This window comes from Empidonax traillii, unplaced genomic scaffold (assembly GCF_003031625.1).
Source record: "Empidonax traillii isolate 1590-97213 ecotype Southwest subspecies unplaced genomic scaffold, ASM303162v1 scaffold44:size1908036, whole genome shotgun sequence".
In the NCBI taxonomy this organism is placed as follows: Eukaryota; Metazoa; Chordata; class Aves; order Passeriformes; family Tyrannidae; genus Empidonax; species Empidonax traillii.
The window spans coordinates 1,051,640-1,074,952 of NW_020955237.1; positions in this window are offsets into that span (position 1 = coordinate 1,051,640).

A 23,313-nucleotide genomic window follows, 5' to 3' on the forward strand; every position below is an offset into this window, starting at 1 on the left:
CAGAATTAGCATCTCAAAGCCACAGTGCATATCAGTGTTCTGAAATGCAAGCAACTTTTTACTGTCACGTATACTGGCTCCATCCTAAAACTCTGCACACGTTCTGACAACCAGGGCTGAAAGTGAATATTAAAAAAAAAAAAAAAAAATCATTTTAAATCAGTGTAAATTATCTTTGATATATACACATTCTAAAGGAATTCAGTATAACAGTTGGATTATTTCCTGAATTTTGCTCCAAAATATCTCATCTACTGCCATGGATCAATAGTCCAAAGGTTGTTACTGATGGTTTTATGTTTGTTTCTAAAGACTGGAATGGATACAGGTCCTAATCGAAACCTCACTGAAGCTAAAGAGATTCTTTCCTTTTTTGCAGTATTTCTGGAGCAGTGTCATTACTGAGGCTTTTATGCTAAGTTTTCAATTTACACAATAGGCCAACATCAAATCTGCTGCAAATAAGTACAGTTTGTATGATTTTATTTTGGCAAAAAAGATTTAAAGCATTCCTTAACATCACAATAACCACTTAACATGATGGTAGGAAATAGGTCAGCAAATATCTTTGGTGGTCAGGCTGTGTTTTCACAAACTTGTGAGATCCTTGTTTTCCAAACTTATAAATCTTTTACCTTTTAAAAATGAGACGAACAAGGGAAACAGTTCAAGAACAAAACATTTGCAAAAGAGTTTATGCAATTGTTTCTATAATGCACTTCAAAATTCTGAAGCAAGATTTATATAGCTATCATTCTGCAACTTCAGGAAATAAATGTAAATAGCAGCTCAATAAATATATTATGAGTTGTACCATAAACTCTAAACTATCAGAAGTTTTGGTTTTGAATGGAGAGCATTCCACTGATGCTTTACACATGAATAAGTAAGAGCATCTCTAAATAAATAATCCTCCAGATGTTACATAAAGAGTCACTGGTCTAACATATGAGGTGAAAGAGGGAGTGAAGATTTCAGATACCACATGACAGTGAAAAGTATCCATATTGTGAAAGGTAAAAAAATTAGTTACCCAGTTATATAAAAAATTCAGTAAAAGTCATAGGAATTTCTGTGATATTCTCAAAAATATCTGGAAACAGAATTAAACATCCTTCTATTCTTTATTTCTTATCATCTGTGTTACAACTGCTGGGCTCATTGTGGTAGCAGAGACAAAAAAGCCAAAGTAAAACAAACCAAAAAAACCCCAGGAAATATAAATATATTCACTTTTGGAAACCAGCAGAATCATTTTAAGCTTTGGTCATGAGCCCGTATGTGGTTACTTTATTTATATGCTGACAGTGAGGAGAGCAGAAGGAAGACACCACCTTCAACTCCTTGATCATCTTTGGTTTATATTGTATATAATGACATTCACTTGGGGCTTCTGATGGCTACCTGTAGTTATAAGAAAGAACAACTTTAACCTTTTTTATAAAATTGGACATGTTTATTCTTTTCCCTTCAGTCTTTCAATTACTGGAGTTTATTCACATCAAAAAAATAATATAGACCAAGGCATTTGAATGTGGAACTGATTTTGTACTGTTACCAGATCTGAATTCAGTACCAGATGTGTGCTTTGTGGTCTCTGATAGGTTGAGACAAATGGACTAAAAAATCCTCTAAACTAATTACCTCAGATGTGGTTCCCCAACCATGTGGAAGATAGGCACAATAATGGCACAACCAATCTCTTCTGTGGCTTCATATGGTCATAGATTAGTAGCTTCATATAGTGGCTTCATGATGGTCGTAGATTCATAGAATCATAGAATATGGTAAGTTGAAAGGGACCCATAAGGATCATCAAGTCCAACTCCTGGCCCTGCGCAGGACACCCCAAAAATCACAGCATGTATCTGAGAGATTTGTCCAAATGCTTCTTGAACATTGTCAGCCTTGGTGCTGTGACCATTTCGCCAGGGAGCCTGTTCCAGTGCCCAACTACCCTCTGGGTGAAAAGGTCTTTCCTGATATCCAGCTAAACCTCTGCTGACTCAGCTTCATGCCATTTCCTTGAGTCCCGGTCACAACAGAAAAGAGGTCAGTACTTGGCCCTCCACTTCCCCTCACAAGAAAGTAACTGCAATGAGGTCTCCCCTCAATCTCTTTTTCTCCAGGCCAAACAGACCAAGAAACCTCAGCAGCTCCTCATATAGCTTTCCCCCAAGGTCCTTCATCATCAACATTGCCCTCCTCTGGACACTCTCTAAGAGCTTAATGTCTTTTCTTACATTGTGGCACCCAAAACTGCACACAGGACTTGAGGTTGCCCCAGTGCAGAGCAGAGCAGGACAATCCCCTCCCTTGACTAGCTGCCAGGGCTTTGCCTGATGTCCCCCAGGACACGACTGGCCCTCCTGGCTTCCAGGGCACTGCTGACCCACTGACCAGGACCCCCAGGTCCCTTTCCACAGCACTGCTCTGTAGCATCTTGTTCCCTAATCTGTACACACAATCAGAGCATCCTGGGTGCAGAATCCAACACCTGTCCTTGTTAAATTCCATAGAGTTGGCAATTAACCATCTCTCTAGTTCGTCAAGGTTTCTCTTGAGAATCTCTCTGCCCTGGAGGACGTCAACAGCTCCTCTCAATTTGGTATCATCAGCAAACTTACTTACTATCCCTTCAAGTTCTTCATCCAAGTCATTAATGGAAATGTTGAAGAGAGCTGGGATGAGAACGGAGCCCTGCAGAACCCCACTAGTGACCAGTCACCAGCCTTATGTTACCCAGTTCACCATAACTTTTGTGCCTGACCTGTGAGCTGGTTGATTACCCATCATGTAACATGGTCTTTAACCTGTGTGCTGGACTTTTTGTCCAGAAGGGGACTGTGAGACACTGTATTGAAAGTTTTGCTGAAGTCCAAATAGTTCACATCTAGCTTTCCTAGATCATCTCAGTGGGTTACCCTGTCATAGAAGGAAATAGGGTTTGACAAGCATGATTTAAGCAATGACACTAAAGTGAAAAAAACAGGTCATTAATTTCACAGTTCTGCTGATCAAAGATGGGACAGCACTGAAATGAAACCCACAAGGATACATCCCTTAGAGCATGTGAGGTTGACCCAGTTAACTCAGTGAAGCACTTTGTTTGTCCTCAATGGGCAGGTCCAGCCTTTGGGGAGAGCAAGTGTTGAGGGCACCTCAGAGGCAACCAGAGTAACCCAGCTCCTAGGACAGACAACAAGCTTCTGTTCAAGGTGCAAAAACTTCCTCCCAGGCTTCTTACCCTTAGATTTTTATGATTTGGTAAATGACTAAGCAAAATACATGGCTCCTTCTGTCACTCCCTAAATTACTCATTAGCCTAAAGTTTACTACAGCATAGCAGGCAGGGAAGGAAAGGGGAATGGTCAGAGGGACGCAAAACCAAGGAAGATGCCACTACCTGCCTCTTCATTTGTTTCTTGCATGCTTTGCTCAGAAAAGTAAAAGCATAGAAGACATAAGGCAGTGAAAAAAAAAACACCCCACCTCCTACTTATTAAAGATTAATTACTCACTAGGTGGAAATAAATCTCTATTTTGGATTTTAAAATGGCTTAAAGTCAGAGTAGGAGTGACATAGAAAAAGATTAACAGTAGATACCCCGTGAATTTTGACTGTTATAGAGGCATAAGTGGGTGCACAGTTTATTAAAAAAATATTGTATAATGTTCTAATAGTGCAAGGATCAAAGAAGAGCAATAGCAACGTGCCACCACTAGGATGGGAATAAAGGTCTTTCAGGGCCACCAAGCCTTAGAAAGGGTAGTAAGCGTTATAAGGGAAGCTGGCAACCAAAGAGAGCACCGGATAAAAACAATAGTGGTAAATGCAAGAAAATGTAAAATGTAAGAAAGAGTTTAATATAGTGAATAGAGTACCAAAAAAAGACCTGCTGGGTATACTGCAAAGCTAAACTTTTATTAGAACTTATTAGAAACTGCAGTAGACCAAGCAACTCTGAATACATACCTGCACTGGAAAGTGTAACTATAATCTGAAAATCATTGTGCTGAACTTCACAAATAGCAATCACTCAGCTGAAGAAAATATTAGGAGGTACAACAAGAGAGGTGGAAAATAATGCCAAGTATGTAGTAACGCTGTTATATTTTGGTATGACACGACCTCACCTGAAATAGTGTCTCAGAGACTTCAGCTCAAAAAGACACCCAGGCATTTTATAGCCCTAAAGTGCAGCTAATGACACCCAGACAATCTGGCTAACAAAACAAATCAAACAACTCATTGTGCCCAAGTCTGACGTAGCCTCACACACTCCTTCTTTGTTTGGGGTCGGAAGGTCGCAAGCAGAAACTCCTGTGGTATACATCATATCACATGGCACAAACCTTAAAATAGTTTCTAGAAGATGTTCATCCCAGTACATTTCAAACATTTAACTAAATACTGCTTTACATTAAGCTAAGCTTGTGAGACCCCTAAGTCATTTTACCACATTTGCCCTGAAAAATACATGCTGCAAATTGACAGCATTTCTAATTTTGGAAGTAGAAATAATAATGGCAGCATCTACATTTGTCAAGTCAAATCTCTTAATCAGGAAAATCTCTGTGTTCCCTGTTGAAACAGTGGTGAAAATTCTATCTGGATTCCACTCTTGGAAACAAATTGCCTCTTTAATCTTTGAATTGTCAAAAGCTTAGGAAAGAGGCTGTCCAGCCCAAGAGTGCCACTGGAACTGCCTGATCCAGCCTTGGCTTCATGCATTGAGCATGATGTATGCTCAAACAGGATCTACCCTTATCAGCAGCAGACGTAAGAAAGGATGTTTCCAGAGACAAGGCATCCACCAACATTGTGGCAACTTGTGCCAGTGTTTTACCACCCTCTTTGTAAAAAACTTCTTTCTTATATCTAATCTAAATCAACCATCTGTCAGTTTAAAACCATTACCTCTTGTCCTATCACAACAGGCCCTGTTAAAAAGTTTGTTCCTGTCTTTCTTATAGACACCCTTCAAGTACTGGAAGGTTGCAATAAAGTCTTCCCTGAACCTTCTCTTCTTCAGGCTGAACAACCCCAGTGCTCTTATCCTGTCTTCATAGGAGAGGTGCTCCAGCCGTCTGATCGTTTTCATAGCCTCTGGACTCGCTGTAACAGGTCTGTGTCTTTCTTGTGTTGGGAACCCCAGAGCTGAGTGCAGTGCTTCAAGCGGGGTCTCACCAGAGCTGAAGGGCAGAATCACCTCCCTCAATCTCCTGCTCACACTGCTTTGGATTCAGCCCAGGATTGGCTGGCTTTCTGGCTGCAGGCACACACTGCCTGCTCATATCAGCCTTTCATCCACCAGTAGCACCAAGTCCGTCTCATCAGGGCTGCTCTCGGTTCATTCATCTCCCAGCCTGTATTGATACTGGGCAACCTGCAAGTGTCCCAAGATATCCCTCCACAGGACAACCCTGCTTTGGATGCTGTAGCCCTGATCAGCTCATGCCTGATTACAGAGGGAGTCATCTGCCCCTTGCACAGGGCCCTGTGCATGGCCATGGGACAGTATCACATGTCACAGCTGAGTGCATGGTGTCACTGGGGTGGTTCCCACAGCTCAGTGCTGTGATGGCGAGGGTGGGGCCTGCACAGCATTGTCCAACCTATGTGTGCCCTCTGTGTCCAGCCAACCCTCTGGTGCAGGCTGAACATCCCTCGATGATGGTCCTTTGCTGCTCATTTGTCCAGGTACACCAACAGCAATACAGCAGGCAGGCACCTATCCCAGGGCCAGCCATCACTTTGGCAGTCACCAGGCAACACCATGGTCCCAGGTTCAATACAGTGCTCACTGCCACCAACAGCCCCTGGGTGGGTGGTCCCTAAGCAGTCTGGGGTGACCAAACCAGGCTGGCTGAATGCCCCAGCACTCAGGCACTGTCTCCACACCAAGTATCAGCCTCCAGTGAGGGGTTGGGGGGGTTCTGACTGGGGCAGCATCAGTGGAATATAACACCACAAAGTGTGTTAAAAAGCCACGACACGGCTGCTTGACTTTCTAATGGGAATGGGACCCCATCACCATTCTTCGTGAACACATGGGATTCCTGCAGCAAAACCTGCCTCTCTTCCTTCCAGCAATGAAGCAGAAATTTTGTTTCTGTTGACTATCAACCTTGAAAAGGCCTCAGGCCACACTCTCCCTTCACTTTGAGAGGGGGCTTATAGAAATCCCAAAATTAGCAGCCTCAGTGGCAGGCAGAAAACAGTGCTCTGCCAAGTACAGAAATGAGGAACGATTTGACTGACTCTTATTCCTGCAGTTGCCTCCAGGTGTGGGTGGATGAGCAGAAAGCCACGTGGTGATGTGAAGACTTAGTTGTTCTTTCCCCCCTATTAAAGTCACATTCTGTCAGCCCAGTCCTCAGCTCCGGGGAAAAAGTCTCATTAATTTCATTTTCAGAATATAAAGGAGCAGATAATCACAACTCAAGACTCATTAGTGAAGTTTTTAAAAAAGGAACTAAGTTTAAAAGCATTTACTTCTCCACTCTAAAACACAGTTCTTAGTCGGTTTGGAATTAGGGACAAATGAAGAAAACATTTCCAGCAGGAAATGGGAGGTTGCAGCATACCATTGAATTTGCCTGTGACATTCCAAAGCAAAACCTCTTGCTCGGCACATACAGCTTACTGACCGCTTATCACAGGAATCCCCACGCATGCCTGCACAAAGAATTGCCGTGGACCTATATACATAACTACTTAAAAATTCATGCGAGGGGGTTGCCCAGTTTTCTATTTCCTACACCATCTAATCAGAGCGGCAATCCTCGAGGTCAAATTATTGCAGGTAGATCCAATAAGAGAGTTAACCCCCGCAGATTAGGCACCAAATACCTGGCCTCTAAGCATCTGGCTCCTTCTGTGAAATTCAAAACCCGGAGCTGGGTGCTAAGCCTCCCTTCACTGAGCACACGCAGAGTTAGACCACTCAGAAGGGCCATCCAAGAAAGCACATGTAGAGCAGGAGCCACTTGGAGCTGGAAATGCTAATTACAGGAGCGTGGCCCAAATTCTTGTCCCCTCTCCAGAGCTGTGGCATCCGACCATGTCTGAGCTTCAAATAGAGCCTGACCTTGCTCTCTCCCTCCAGCAGGCAGCTCTCATCAGGCTTCTGTTTTCTTTCTAAAACCCAGCCAAGATGCTCGAGCAGTGTTGGCATTCATGCATGAGTTGTGCCCTGACACTGGTACGACCCACAAGGGGAAGGCACATGGCTCCTCCACCAGCTGGTGGACCACCTCTTGCCTCCCAGCAAAGCTGCTTCATTGTAGATGTCTTGGATGATGTAAACTGGATTTCCATAGCTTTGCCTGGAAATCCTAACCTTAATGATGATGCTAGCAGTAGGTCTTAGCACTTTGAGTGTGTACAATGAAAATGGATGGAGTTTTAGCACTTCACAAGGATTGGCTTCCTACGACCACCTCTCCCCAGTATAATCCTAAACCACTATGAGCTTTCATTTACTCTTGTGATCATCAGATAAATCATCTCCTTGCAAAGATCTTTCTACCTATAACCTAGGTTTCACCCACTTGAAACCAAATGCACTGTCTCTCTGAATTTGTCCTGCTGCATAAAAGGATATTTACTGATGATTTAGAAAAGTCCACCCAAATACACAGTGGACTCTTTCAATCGTCTCTTGCTAATTTTACAGTTTTCTCTTTTGACCACAGCATACCAGAACCAGTAACTGTCACTGTTTTTACAGAGAAATATATTTTGACACAAAACAGGGTTACGTTAAAGCTAACCTGTCATAAGAGTTAAAGGGGACATGTATTTAGCACTGACGTTTGATGTTAAATTTACGTTCCTAAAACATGTCACTTCTTGTGAAAAAACTCTTAGCAATGAAATTAATTTTGGTCAGTACTGTCCCTGAATATGGTATAAATAATAAAAGAACATGGTGATCTTTTTGCAAAATGTGCATTCCATGTCTATCAGAACTGCCCATAGGTGTTAGTGGTAAAACACTGAAATGTAACTCTAACATGTATGTATGGTGACATCATATTTCTGGGTTTTCCCTTTCCTTTGAGCGCCTGCACCTGAATTCCCTATTGTAAAATCAGTTAAAGTTGGTATAACATAACAGATAATTATATTTAACTCAGAAGCAAAATACTGAGATTCAGATTACATGGCAGAAAATAAGAACTCCCATTAGACCTGAATAATCCAAAATAAAAGTTAACTTTTAAAGTCATAAGGCATGAAATTGGATTACTGAGAGATGTTTTTTGCATCTGAAAATACTACTTTAAATTTTTGAATGTTGCTTCACTGGGAAAAAAGTCTGGAAAATTAGTTATGATTTACACTCTGCAGCACTGCTATAAACGAGTAATTCAAGAAGTTCCACAGAAACCTCAAACACAATAATTCCAAAATATGTTGCACTGAAATGGAATTTTACAAAGTATACTCCTGGACATGTAGCAGGAAAGCACAGGGCACACACCTCCCAACTTCACACCACGTGCAAATCAGGAGTCTTACTTCCCAGAAAGAGGGACTGTAACCCCTGGTTATTTAAAAAACAAAACAAAACAAAACAACAAAACCAAATCAAACCAAAACAAAAAAACACAGTAGCAGAATGTGATGGAAGATGTTCAATTTGCAATACCAAACCCAAATGAAAAGTGCTGGCAGCTTTCTGAAAAGTTGGGAGTATACTCCAAAAACAGGCTGTTAGACTGCTGGGACACAGACACCATAAGCTTTTAGGCAGACAAGCCATCCAGGTAATGCTCCCTGCCACCAATATGTGGCACTAGAGCTGGGGAAAGAGACGATCTTTCCAGGAGACAAAGGATTTGTATTTTTCCATAAAATGGCATAAAAGTTAAAGTATGTCTTTCCAAAACAAGCAGTGGAGCAAATGAAATGGTTAAAACTAAATACCTTAGCATCTATTCTGGGATAGAAGAGCCACTTTTGTCATTGTTCAATCCTTATGTCATTATGAAAAAATTTCCAAGTCCTCCCTTTTAAACAGCTTCCTTCTTAAGTCCTATCAGTTTAATGCTTTCCACTACTCATGTCTGCTAGGCTATCCTTATCTGAAGGCCCTCTTCGACTGAAATGGAATGAAAGAAGAAAGCCAAGATATGCACAGGATGTCTCTCTCTGAAAAAGTAGGAGCAGGTAGATAACTTTTATCACATATCCAGGCACTGAGCCAAATTTTCAATGCTTGTAAACAAGCATAGCTTCACTGAAGCTTGTGGAGTCTTGCCAGTAGAAAATTCACTAAGAGTCTAGCATTCTCTTTACTGCAGTACTAAAACGATATCCTAGGATAACATCTGAATTCCTTAACCCAAAAGTAAATTAAAAAATAATTTTAAAAAATCACAAAAATCAAAGGTGTTGAATAATTGTCTGAAAGAAAATCAGATACCTGAAACTGTGAACTCTCACAGTTATTGTGATGTAAACTATTTAATGCATATTGCCTTACAACTAGAAGTTTTAAACAGGATAACAAGTGATTTTTCTTCTCAAATTACTGTTATCAACGCTGGAATACTTCTCTCCCCCTGGATGAAACTAAACAACTGATTCTTCAAAATTAGGGTTGAATTTCTCAGGACAGCATGGGTAATTTATTAAAGTCACTCTTGCACAGTTACAACTCCCTTCAGATAAAGGAGGACAGATCTTCTGTCAAAGTACATTGACACTGCATCTTATTTCCAGAAAATGAAGGCACCTGTGTAACTCAAACTTCAATATTGTATGTCAAATTATCACATATGTTGGCAAGATTACTAAATAGCAAACAGGTAGATATAAATATATCCATAATACAAAGGAAAACATTGCATGACTGTGAGCATACAAACCTTATAAACAGAGGGAAGAAAATATGACAAAGTTTTATATACAAGATACACAAGTACCATCATTTCAAACATTTGGAAGCTAAGTCCAGGATTTCATGAATCTCAGTAAGAAATTTCAAAATGAGGATTAATAGTATGCGTTATTTAATAACTCATTGTGAATCAGAGTGGGAAATTATATTTCTGGCTGTACTATTACTAAATTCTTTCAGCATTCACAAGAGCTTCAATTAAAAGAAAAACTGTTTTAATAGAACAATGAGAACAGCACAAGAAATTAAATTCATAATGTCTCAATCTGAATGGACCTGGAAAAATTGTATCTCTTAAACTGAAATTAATTTATTTTATATTTCTGTAAGATTTTGGGTTGCCCAGGGCCTAGCATGGTTAAGATACCTCATCAGCTAAAGTAATACTTATTATATAGTGTTGCCACAATTGCAATTGTAATATCTTTGCTTAAAACATAGCAAATTTGTGTGAGAAAGTAAAATTCAATTTGTAATCTACTTATACTATTTTTTTTTTTCATCTATGAGAATACTATCCAAGCAGCATTCATTAGCATCCCTTTCATCTATCTGATATCTGCCTGTGGAAGGTGCAGAAATAGATGCCTGATGTCCTAGCTCACCAAGTCTCCCAATAACTTCCATTCTGGCATAGGGAAGTTTATATGAGCGCAGACCTCAAGTGCCTTTGGGTTTGGAATGCTCCCGCCCCATGCGCATTGTTGGTTAAGTCAGATTTCCACTGCACAAAAGAGCTGGAGTATGCTATTTTGAGAAATTTGCCATGTTTCCTACTCCTCTCACAACACATTATGGTTATTATTTTCATATTAGCATGCAAAGTTAACACCCTGTGATAATTTGTAGAAACATAGTAATTAATGACACTTTAGCTCACACTTCTCCACTCTCTTCAGTGCAAAATAAAACACCAGACCTTCCTCACTCTCCCTCCAGTTCGGTTTATCCAAGATTTTTTTCTATTGTTCTATTGATTTTTTTCTATTAACATTTTTCATGGAACCTTCTACTGAATAAAGATTTATACTGTGGTTTCCTAGAATAACCTTCAAGAAGGAAAAGGTATTTCCTCCCTCACAAACCCCCTCCCTCCATGCACACACAATAGTGTGCTCTGAATAGGAAGAAGAAAAATTAGAGAGGATATGATTACTTTACTAGAGAAAACCTACTCTCCTCCCTTGCCAACAAGATATTATAGGTCAAGTCAAGTGAGGTCAAGTGAATTCTTTTCATGTCCAGGGTCCCTGATTTATTCTGTCAGCTGTTCACTGTCATGCAGCATGATGGGTTGAGTGTCAATACTGAGATAGTGCAAAACGACTGGACACACTGATTTAGACTAGAGTGGCTCATGTTCACTTGAAACACACCCTGAGCCCTGCTGGGTGATTATGGACATCATGGGGAGTGTGGGATGAACAGTATATTAGTACACATAATTTATGTACGGGGCTTCCTTTGCCTTTGAGAATGCAGCCTCTGTGAAGGGGAATTCCCAAGGGTTTCTCTGAGCTCTATTGTTCTCTAGCAGACAAGACACAAATGAAGTAAATGCAGAAGAGCTGGGGCAGTAAAACCCACTGCTTCTCCTCTCAGCAAAACATATCCAAGGTCAGGCAGTAAAACAGAAATACCTCTAGAACCTGAAGCCAAAGTTCCTGTTTGGCAGCTACCTGCCAGCTCAGTAGGGTGCGTTGCTTCCTAGCTTGTGTGAAGCTACATTTCCAAGGACTGCAGTTCAGCATTTCCATTGAAAAGCCAGACTATGTATGCAGATTTGTAGTGGTGGTGTTATGCAAGCGAATGATGGCATCAAACCTGCCACTTCTTTTTCCTTTAATTGGTAGATTTTTATTTTAGGCAGTACTATTGTTAGAGATTAGACATATTTGTTTATACTGACCCTTTTCACTCCTTCTTTATAAATACACATTTTCTGTGGGCAGACTGCAAAGCAGAACAGTTGCTAAAATGATTGTCAGAACACCCTGAACACCCTGAACTTTCTTTAAATCACTACTTTTTGATAGCCTCAGGTTTTGAGGGCATGGTTTTCAACAGCACGGGACACAAGGGCTTCCCTTTGAGTGGCAGCTGCAGTCATTCATCAGATATAGAGTTGAAGGTACCACAGTCATACACAATAATTGTATCACTGTCCAAATTTTCAATTTGTTATAGTAAATGTATACAGGAAGTAGGCAGTTATCTATACATGCATTTTTGTGCATTAGTTTATGCAAAACCAGAATTTAATACAGAGTCCTTTAATTAGTGTGGTCACATTATTTTGTAAGATACCTGGAAACTAGACAACAGAGAAGTCAGGTTATCAAGAAACCCTATATATCGTGGGTAAAACCGTGCCTCAGATGAATTCATTTACATCAGCATACTTGCTGTGAAAATGTTACAAAGCAGGGTTTAAACAAGAGTGGTAGGAAATAAACAACTTTTGACTGCCTCACTTTGGTCTGTCTGACATTGATTCAGAGCAGTCCAAAGCCTACTATATTTCCACTTCCCACAGAATGGGAACTTTCAGCACCAAAGTCTGCAGTTCTCCATGGCCTTCCTTGGGAGCTGTAGCAGAGCTCAAGGCTGGGCTGACACACTGATAAACATACTGAGCAAACATCTGCTCTGTGGACTAAAGGGAAGGGAGAGAATGTTAAAATAATATGAAACAGTCGGAAAAATTACTTCTCTTCACAGACTTTGATACCGCTGAAGCCAAAGGAGCTGAATACAGTCAGGTGAAGCAGATGGGACTCCATGATTATGCTGTGCCTTTGGAGCTCTGCAAGTATTTCCACTGATTTCTATTCAAAGACATCAATTTCATTTTGAATTTCAGTTTCAGGAAAGAATTTCCAGTTTACATTTCTATTCTGTTCCTTAAATGACCTACAATAATTTGTTTCTGATATTGAGCTCATTAAATAACCATGGAAGTCCCTGTTTTCAGACCTATTTCATTAGGACTCCAAACAGCAGGACACTCAGGCATGCACATGACTTCAAGCAACTGAGTAATCCCAGCACTTTGGGCTACACTGCTGAAGAGAGTGGGAGTCTTGCCATTGAATTTTATAGGAGCATTATCGGACCGTAAGTGCTTTGCTGGTTCAAGGCCAATATTTTTTCAGACTTTAGAGGAAGCCAGATTGGACCCAATGTCTACACAGGCTCTCCTAGAAAGATCAAAATAAAAACAAATGATACTAAGCAACAGGAATGCACATAGCATAGAGGAAAAGACTGCTGAACACAAGATGAGCCGAGGACGCATTACTCATTGAAACATCAGTATAGGGGAGAGTGGTGGCAGGTTGCTTAGTTCACAATATCCTTCAGTTTTACAGACAGACAGTTTATCCATCTAGAAAACAAGCATCTGTCTGACTGAGATCTAGAGAGGCAAATAAGCCTGCAGCAGAGCCAGAACTGTACCTTTCTCCAGAAGAAGGTTCTTATGCTGCACTAGTTAGAGAACAGGCTGTGCAAAATACTGTGTGCAGTAATCATCTTCTTCACACACCTGTAGTAGTATTTTGAGCAGCATAGGCCCCAGCTACAGGCAGAGCAGACAACTAAATGTTCAACCTCCAGCAGAACAAGCTCCTTTAGTTTGCACTCTCAGAGGTGAGAGCAGGAGGGAAGACCAGTGCTGAGTGCGCGACCTCTCTCCTCACACCCTCATGTCCCTGCCACTGCAACTCAAGTTGCACTACAGGAACAGCCACATCTGCCATTGGCAGGAACAGCCTGCATGAAGGAGCAACAGCTAAGTCCTGAGCCAGTCATGTTCTAACACCTCTACAAGAGCATTTCAGGGAAGTCATTGGTTCCTTTACATGGCACTGTTTAGCATAATATAGCTCTGTTCAAACTATGTTTTGTGCTATGACACTCCCCTCACACTAAGAAATTTTTACCATATTAGAAGTTGTGTAGACTTGTTTATTGTTTATGTGCACTCAGAGTTTGGTACATTCAGTGTATGGCCCACTGTATGTTTTAATGTGGCATCTACCACATGTATACATGATCATGGCCAGGGATCACATAGCTTCTCTAAACCAGCTGAATCCTGCAAGCACATAGTCTCTCAGGTCCAAGACTGCTGACTGATTTATCTTAAATAAGGAATGAGGCAATTTCTTTTATTATTATTATTAATTATTATTTCTACTAAGTGAGGGGCTTTTTCTGCTGTTCCGGCTTTTCACAATGGCTCCTTAGGCAAAAACTTGCAGGTATACACTTTGGCTCTGATTTTGTTACTCCTCTAAGAATAATCCAGCCACATGTGTTGCTACTCTCATTGAAGTTAGTATGATTATTTTTGTGGGTAAGATTTATTCTTCTAAAGCCACAGACCCTTGGTTTTCAGATATATTTCTTTCAGTGAGATAGCCCATGCTGGGAGAACATTTATTTACTCCTCTCATTCCATTCAACCACACAATTAGTCAAGTCTTTTAGGCATGTGTATCTTTCTATGAAATAGAAACCAACTACCAAATGCTCTGTTGTTTCAAGCCAGTTGAAAACAATGCTCTACAGAGCACATGAACAACTCAGGTCCATGAAAGGCACATACCTTGAATTGCTAACCAGCCCTGGATAGACCAGAGAATGCATTTTAAATGACAATGTCACATGCAGCTTGTGAGTGAGTAATAAGCTATGCCACTGTGATGTCTCTGGAAATAAGTGCTACTGTTTTCCCCAGGCACTTCATGACCTTGTGTGTTGATCTCAGTCCATTTTCCAGGACTGTAAATAAGAGCACTTGGAAAAGCTTTTCTGTTCACACATTTGTAGTTACGAGGGAGAACTCCTGAATGGAAGCATGGCATCCATCAGGCAAGCGCAGCAGGTGGCACAGGACAGACTGCATTAAGCAGATCCTACAACTGGGACTTCTATGGCATTTTATTATGGCAACAACTGAATACATATTTATCAAACAAAATTAAATAGAAAAAAGTCATTCCCAAGCACAGTTGTAAGATGGCAGGTTTCCAGTCAGCAGTTTTACTGCTGGCAACACAAAGAAGTCACTTGCTGGGGTCACCAAACTGCTGTGAATTTGCAATTATTTTTATCATATTATATAATATATAATATTATATTACATTATTGTTATAAGAAACTTTATTTGGGTTCCTTTATACTCCCAGAAGAACTCTTATCCAGTCAAAAGAGACTAGTTAAGCTTAACTGCTTCATTGATTGTACTGTATACAGAACAGTTACTTTTCCCCCCTTCTTCAGTTTCACAAGTGGTGATATTTTCTGTTTTCTCTGTTACTTTCTATTTGTATTATTCTGTTCAGGGCTATGCATACTGAATGATTAAGCAGCAAGTAAGATTACAAAGTGGCTTTTATCAACTACAGATTTTTTTTGTTTTTTATATTGTCCATGCTGGCATGGATAGTAAAAATGCTGCCAGCATAGCATCTGGGTGCTGATATGAACTAGTTCTAATCCAAAAGTCAGAAATGAAGCCTTGGGAAACCACAACTACTCTACCATTCTCCCACAAGGAAAAAGAAAACACTGAGATGGAAAATTACATCTACAGGATAACATATGTGCTAAATAAGCTGCCAAAATGAGGAAGCAGTAAGTCTTTGACACCTGTATTTACCAAAAACACTAATGCAATTATAGTAAGTGCCTCACTATTTTAAAAGAAAAACCTCAATTCTTTCTTATTTCCTGGAATCACCTCTAGTAACTTCAGACACACAGAAAAGAAGGAAAAATAGAAGAAAAAAAAAGTAGAAGGGAGACAGCCGTGATTGTTGGCAGTTTCTGCTACTTCCTTCCTGTAATCTTTATGGATTACATCACCTGCACATTGTTCTCTACATGATCAGCTATAGCTACATATTTGCTCTTGAAAGGCCAGACACTGCCTACTAGAGCTTGCCTGGCAGCTCCCACCCAATATTTGAGAGGACAAACGAAATACAGGAGATGGACCCATTTCAGTGGCCCCATCTCAAGCTGCAAAAATCTATTGCTAAATTTTCATCCTCTTTTTTCATTACAGTGGTGTTTGCATTTGGGAGCAGCTCCCTGTGAGCAACTGCAAACCTGCCTCTATGTCCCCTTTAAAATTTTTCCTTAAAAATTTACTTTTCTTGTGATGTCTACTAAGAGCTGACAACAGCAAAGCACTGGGATTGCAGCTTAGCCCCCTCTTCACTCTCCAGATGCAGCCAGATTTTGTCTCCTACTACTTGCTATAAATGCAAGAGTAATAACCCAGCAGTAGACAGATGGAGACATGATCTACTCCTTATAAGAGGTCTCGTTCCAGTCCAAAATATACTTTTACATTATGCCTCAAGAGTAGAGGGCTTACTTTGATGGTCAGCAGAACTGAGAAACTCTGATAGCTCTTCCTTTCACAATTTCCATTTTCCTTCACACAATATCAAAGGCTTTATTAAACACATTACAGCCTGTCAATGGCTTCTATGATAACAGAAATCTCCCTGAGTACAAGAGTCCTTCCAAATTCCACTTTAGGGAGGAGACTTCTCATACAGGAATAAGAGTAATTAGACTAAAAATCAGTAGCTTAGAGATATGCTAAACAGAGTATCAAAAAGTGGACATACTAAACCATCAGAGCTTCATATAACAAAAAGTTCATTGGATTTAATACAAGACTATTATTCCTTCTTATTAAAAAAAAAAAAAAAAATCAGTGGTTTTACCGGTAATTACTCGTCCCCTGAAGTTGAAGAAGAGAAGCCTTGCCAGGAGGAAGATGGGAAATTGCAAAGATAAGCCAGAGAAAAGTCTAAAAATAATGCAAAGAAAGTGGTAAAGAGAGAGTGTTCGAAAGGATCTTCACACACTGTAGAAAAAAGGATTTCTTTCCCGTAAACATCTTTCTCTTTGTTAAAGTCCCTACTGGCTAGACACCGATTCCAGCCCTGTAATACAGCATGGAAAGACGATGGAGAATTATAAGACAGAAAATCTGCACTGAAGAAAACGCAGGATTTCAAGTAGGAGTCTAAATAGAAGTGGTTTTCCTGTGAATTTGTAGTGTGATAGGTCTAAATTTTTATTATCCTATGGCATTACTAACACTTCAGAAATGTGGCACTTTATCCCATATTTAGTAACAGGGCAGGAAGGAGGAGATTGCCAGTAACAACACTGAAGAAAGGATGTGTCTTTTCGCAAAATATCTGGTGTTAGGAGTACCTTTAGGACCTCCAGCCAAAGTCACTTGCATAGAGGTCTTGTTCATCAATGCCATTAAGTTTCTGACCTCTTTTGGAAAGAGAGACTGATAGTCATTTATAATCCCCACTAAAGACATGTTTTCCTATGCAGTCTTTTGAGCTGTCAAACCCTGAGCCAGACCTTTCTATAGCAACAAAGCACAGTAGGAGTCATGCCTTCTGGAAGCTTGGAAGGGCAGGAAGAGAGAGATGCCAGTGTCTCTCTATTTATACCTTTAAAGCTTATGAGGAGACTGGCGGGTCATGAGGACCGTGGCCAGCTAGGAATTCCTTGCAGAGCTAGTGTTGCTAGCTACTCTGAACCTAGATTTCTCTGTCTGCGCTAACTGCTACTCTGTGGAAATTACAACTCATGCGTTTTGCCAGTATTTTGAGGCAAACAAATTAGGATATACGGGAAATTAAGGGATCATATGTTTAATTAATCAATACAGACCACATGGTATTTTCAATTACTTAGTTAAGCAACACAAAATAATCCAATAATTATGAAATTTCAAAAAATTCCACATGTTCCATCCTGAAACTATCAGAAACCCATTGAACAGGCTACCAAGACTGCCCACAAAAAAGGACAACTAAAGGAGAGCCAGCTGTATGCAATTAGGATACGTATTTTATAATAAAAAACCCAATTCATAATACAAGGAAAAATATTTATTTGATCTAGATCCACATAACAACTGATAAGTATTTCTTGGCACATCAAGTTTTTCCCAAAGGAGTCAAACACTTACGTGCAATTTTAATAATGTGCATAAATACAGTAAACATTTTAAAGTATGGCTCAACATGCAAGAAAAGAAAATATATTTAATGACAAGGCAAATCTTGCATTGTATTGAGATCGAACAAGATTTGTTTCTGTACCTTCCTAAATGGGAGTATCTGTTAGGTAGATCACTAGAAAGATTGAAAAGTGTTTTTAACTTCACTTTTAGATCACTTCTTAATTGGTTCCATGGAAAAATATGTCCTTTCAGTGCAGATTTTCAGCCAATTATTTTGTTTCCATTTCTATTCTTTAATGCAGCCTAAAGCATTCAAACCTAATTTTGCACTGCCCCATTTCTGGGAGTTTGACGTGAAGTAGTGCCCCGAGATCTTTGCAGCACCTCAGAACCACTGTATCTACACAACACAAAACAGCCTGGGGTCTGCACCCACACCATCATTCTCGTCTGCCCTCTGGACAGAGGGAGGCCAGTGAAAGGCTAAGCCAAAGCTGTTTTTGTGCCTTTGTAATGACAAATTTCAGAGAACTTAGCACCAAATCTTCAACTGAAAAATATTTCTGATTATTTATTACTAACTTACATTCTTCCTTCGTGTGCTCATTTTTCAGATATTCTCTGGCAAAGATTCCGTATCTCTGATCTGTTGATTCATAAAGTTCATTTTAGTTTTCATTTTTCAACCTGTGGTTGAGTCTGTAGAGGTTTATCCAGGAACATAATAGTACTCTTTGTAAACAAGGGCCTAGAAAAGCTGCAAATGGATTAATATCTTGGCCCCATGAGAAGGCAATATCCTCATGAATAGTAGAGAAACGCCTCTTGAAGTTTGGTCCTAATCATCATACTGTTTCATGATCTGCTTTTAACAAGTCCAGAACTACTTGCTATAAATGCAAGAGTAATAACCCAGCAGTAGACAGATGGAGACATGATCTACTCCTTATGAGAGGTCTCATTCCAGTCCATAATTGTTAGCAGAAATAATAAATAAGATGCTATTTATTGCACGATGTAGCATTTTGTCAACCTAAAGCTTTTCTCTTTCCTTTTTTTTTCCAGTTTTCCATCTTCTTCTTAATTAGTACCTGGCCTTTACCATCTGCTGAAGAGAGATATGATAGCAAACACCAGATTATCTTCACAAGTATCTGATACAGCTAACTGCTTTATGTCAGAATTGCCTAAAATGTTTTTCTCTGAAGGAAATGATAAATCACAGCTCTCATTTTTCAGCACACGTTCCAAGGCAATGGTTTCCAAACTGTTTTGGACCTTGCCCCACTGTTAACTCTCAGCATTACTTACACAACATCAATCGCCATTACTGTCAAACATTTAGCCGAACTCCTAGGAAAGCATGGCTGTGTGTGCCAGCAATAAGCCTATGCCCTCGCAGGCCACCATTTGGGACAACCTCCTGCAAACCTGCTAAGGAACAGTAGAGTTAGAACAGGCCGCAGTAGAGTTAGAACCAAGTCTCCCCTCACCACTTAAGTGGGAGATCTGAGACACAAGAGAATTTCCATCTTCCCTTAAGTCCCAGATGACGACAAGGTATAAGTGACACCCCAGTGTTCAGATGACCTCAAAAATCCTCTTCTCTTCCTGTGCTGAGAGATTAAAACCAAAATGCTTTTGTTTCTGCAGAGAACAGCACAAAATCACACAATCATACAATCATTAAGGTTGGAAATGACTTCTAATATCATCAAGTGCTAGTCATGAACCTAATAATGCCAGGTCCACAACTAAATCATGTCCCCAAGTACCCCATTGAGACATTTTTTGAACACTTCCAGGGATAGTGATTCCACCACTTCCCTCAACAGCCTGTTCCAATGTCTACCACCCTTTCAGTGAAGAAATTTTTCGTAACATCCAATCTAAACATCTGCTGATGCAGGGGCCATTTCCTCTTGTCCTGTCACTTGTTAGCTTGGAGAAGAGACCAGCCTCCTTTTAGGTGGTTGTAGAGAGCAATTAGGTCTCCCCCGAGCCTCTTTTTCTCCACGCTGAACATACCCAGCTCCCTCAGATGTTCCTCATCAGACTCATGCTCCAGACCCTTCACCAGCTCCATTGCCCTTCTCTGGACACACTCCAGCACCTCAGTGTCTCTCTTGAAGTTAGTGGCCCAAAACTGAATACAGGATTCAAGGTGTGGCCACACCAGTGCCCAATACAGGGACACGGTCACTGCCCTGGGCCTGCTGGCCACATTGTGGCTGACATGGGCCAGGATGTCTTTAGTCTTCTTGGCCACCTGGGCACACGCTGGCTCCAGTTCAACCTCCAACAACAAGCACCCCCCACGTCCTTTTCCGACAGGCCACTTTCTAGCCATTCTTCCCAAGCCTTTAGCATTGCATGGGGTTGTTGTGACCCACAGCAAGAAAAATTTCAAAAATTAGAAAGCATCTGGCAGAAGGAGTCTACCAAGACAGGAATATAGGGGTTGAGGTGCATGGAAAGTGTATAAAGGATATATGTTTATATACCTTCCTCTCTACCTATGTATCTCCCTGTGTGCATGCAGAGGAGCTCATGCAGCATGTGTACTTCTGTTACCCAGAAGAAAGCTCCAAAAGGTCCCAGACACCCTTCTGCTTTGATGAAATATCATGCCTATCACAGCACTGACCCCAGCTTGCTCTGTGAGGCTGTCTCCCACTCCTGCCTGTACTGTCTCCCATGCAGGACTGCTCTTCCCTTCATGTGACAGTGCCAGCAGCTCTAAGGAACTGAACAATAAGGCATTTGATTCCCTTGATTTAGTGACCATGAGGTTCCCAGTCCCCCTCAAACACCTGGGCCTGACCCTGCTGTCACTGAAGTCCAAGGTTTTGTGTTTGAATTCTGTGAAAGCAAAACACAAGTCTGCTCAAGAGACTCAAACCCTTCTGACTAGACTGTGGAAAAAGCAAGGATTTGCATTATGTACCTGCATAATGTCTAAAACCCCAAATTTTAATGCTACCAAGCTTCCCTAACAGGCTATTTTTCAAACTTGAAAATTATGCATATGCCCAAAGAGAAGAGACAAGAGAAGTTTCTTTGCAGCTGACAGACTGAGGATTTTAGCTTTCTGGCCTACAGTCAGCAGAGCATCTATCCATTCTTGTGAAGCTGTTGTAAGTGTGTCATCAGTATACCACATGCTTTGATAATTACTCTGGTGGGTATTAAAGTTAATCCTGTGCTGTATAGATCACTTACAAAACACAATAACTGGACCAGAAATCCTTATGTGAGACAGTAATGAAATCAACGTCTCAAAGTGCCAGCACGTCTCTGACATGTCCGGCGTAAACTGGAACCCAAAATTCCTGCCTAAAGTAGTCAGTCAGGAATCCAACTGTCCTGTGATTATGAAATCTGAGGCATGGCAGAGCAGCTTATGTCAGATCTACTGTGTATCCATGAGCCTTAAACCAAGACTTGTGAATATAACCCATGCCCTTCCAGGATTGTGAGAAGGGTCATTTTATTTCAGACTGAAATAGCCAATGTATCACTCCGTGAACCCAGCTCTTCTTCCTTTAAAGACCAGACACCTATCTCAGATGCACTGGTCCTACCCAGATATATTCCTAGCATGAAATCTCCTGTTCTGCAGAAAGCCTAGTGAAAAAAAATATTCTTGGCTTTCTCAGCCTTGTCTCAAGGAAAGCCACAAAGCTAAAGTCACATTTACAAGGATCATGGAGAGGGAAAAGATATCCATCCTTCTAACCCTTCTGCTCTCCTTTGTTATCTCCTTGCAGCAGCTGACACATTATTGTGTTTTCACAATAACTTTTCCCTATACTTTCACCATCCTGCTGGTGAAAGTCCCAACTATGAAATATGTTGATAGTTTCAGTCTTTCTCAGTAGGAGAAATCCAGTGAAATAAATAATAATAGCAAACAGCATATCACTTTAACACCTCCCTTGGATCATTATCTTCCCTGGGTTTTCCTATGTCTTCGTATTGTATTGCATTAGATAATAAAGTCAATACAGAAGCTGGACTCTAACCCTGGGTAACAGTCAGCACCAAGTATCAATACTAAATATCACCATCTGCTCCACCACAGCTGTTTAGAGCTTGGACAACACTGGTTTAAAAGTGAAGAATGGTTATAACTAAGTAACAATGCTTGAAGGTAGTTTTATGCATCCTGAGTCATCTGCAGGCATATAATTATCACTTTTGCTTGAAGATTTCCCTGTAACTGCCTCCGCTGTGCTGGATTCACTGTGTGCTCTGAAAGCAGTATTCATTAATAACCCTTTCTGTATCCATGGTTAGGTGCAAGAACCTTTCCTCACTTTCAGATTGGAGCTTCAGCCTTTAGGAGACAAACAGTTCTAACACCAAAGTAGCATAAGATATTTGAAGGATATTGGGCCTATCTGTCCTGTAAATTGGCTCAAATCAGCTCCAAGGTTTTGACCATTGTCTTTGAGGCATTCATATTGCCTAAGTTCAGGATATACAAAAGGCTATGAGCTAAGGGTAGGTAGGAAAAATTTCTCCAACGACTGGGAGTAAAACCTTGGGTATCTCAATATTCACTATTTCACATATACAACTCTTTCTCTGGTCTTATTCTCCCCATATTTAAACAGACAGAAATATCCAGAGCTTAAAAAAATTACATATCCTTGCTAAAATATTTTACAGAAATAGTTTCTCATAGAGCAAAGAATAAAGTAAACAGAGCAGAACCTAGGAGTTCAGGCGAATTTTAAGACTCATTGGGTACCACCAAACGGAACAGAATTCACCTTGCAATAAACTATCTTAAACCTTGGGAGGCAGAGGCTGAGTCAAGTCTTCCAGACTGAGGAGAAGGTGAGGAGATGGAGAAGACACAGCTGGATTGGCAGTAGCTGGTGTAGCTGAAGGATGCAGTGGCCTTTGGGAGCAGATAGAGGAGATTTATCAGCCCACTGGTGCATCCTGCCTTAAAGTGGGTTAAGCCAACCTTCTGATCAGTGCTCATGTAGGATTTAGTAAGACATTATACTTGTAATTTCCATCCTGGATTATATGCAATGGTCCCTCATGCACATCTACCTTTACATAGCAAGAAAGAGATGTGTCCTTCCAAAAAGAGCCACACAATATGCTCCCAAGGAGGTAGACCTCTGTTCTTAACATCACAAAAGAGATGCAATTCCTAGTTTCACAGACTCTAATATATGACTCTAAGAATCTAGAGGGCTTAGGGTTTTATTTCTTCCTGGGGCTGAAACAGGGTTAGAATTTTATATTTTGGTTATGCCTAAGAGTCTTTTTAACCACGTTCCCTAACAATGTTATTTTCACTACCCTTAATTATTTTAATCAGGCTCATTATCCTACTCTTTAAATTTGAAGTAGAGG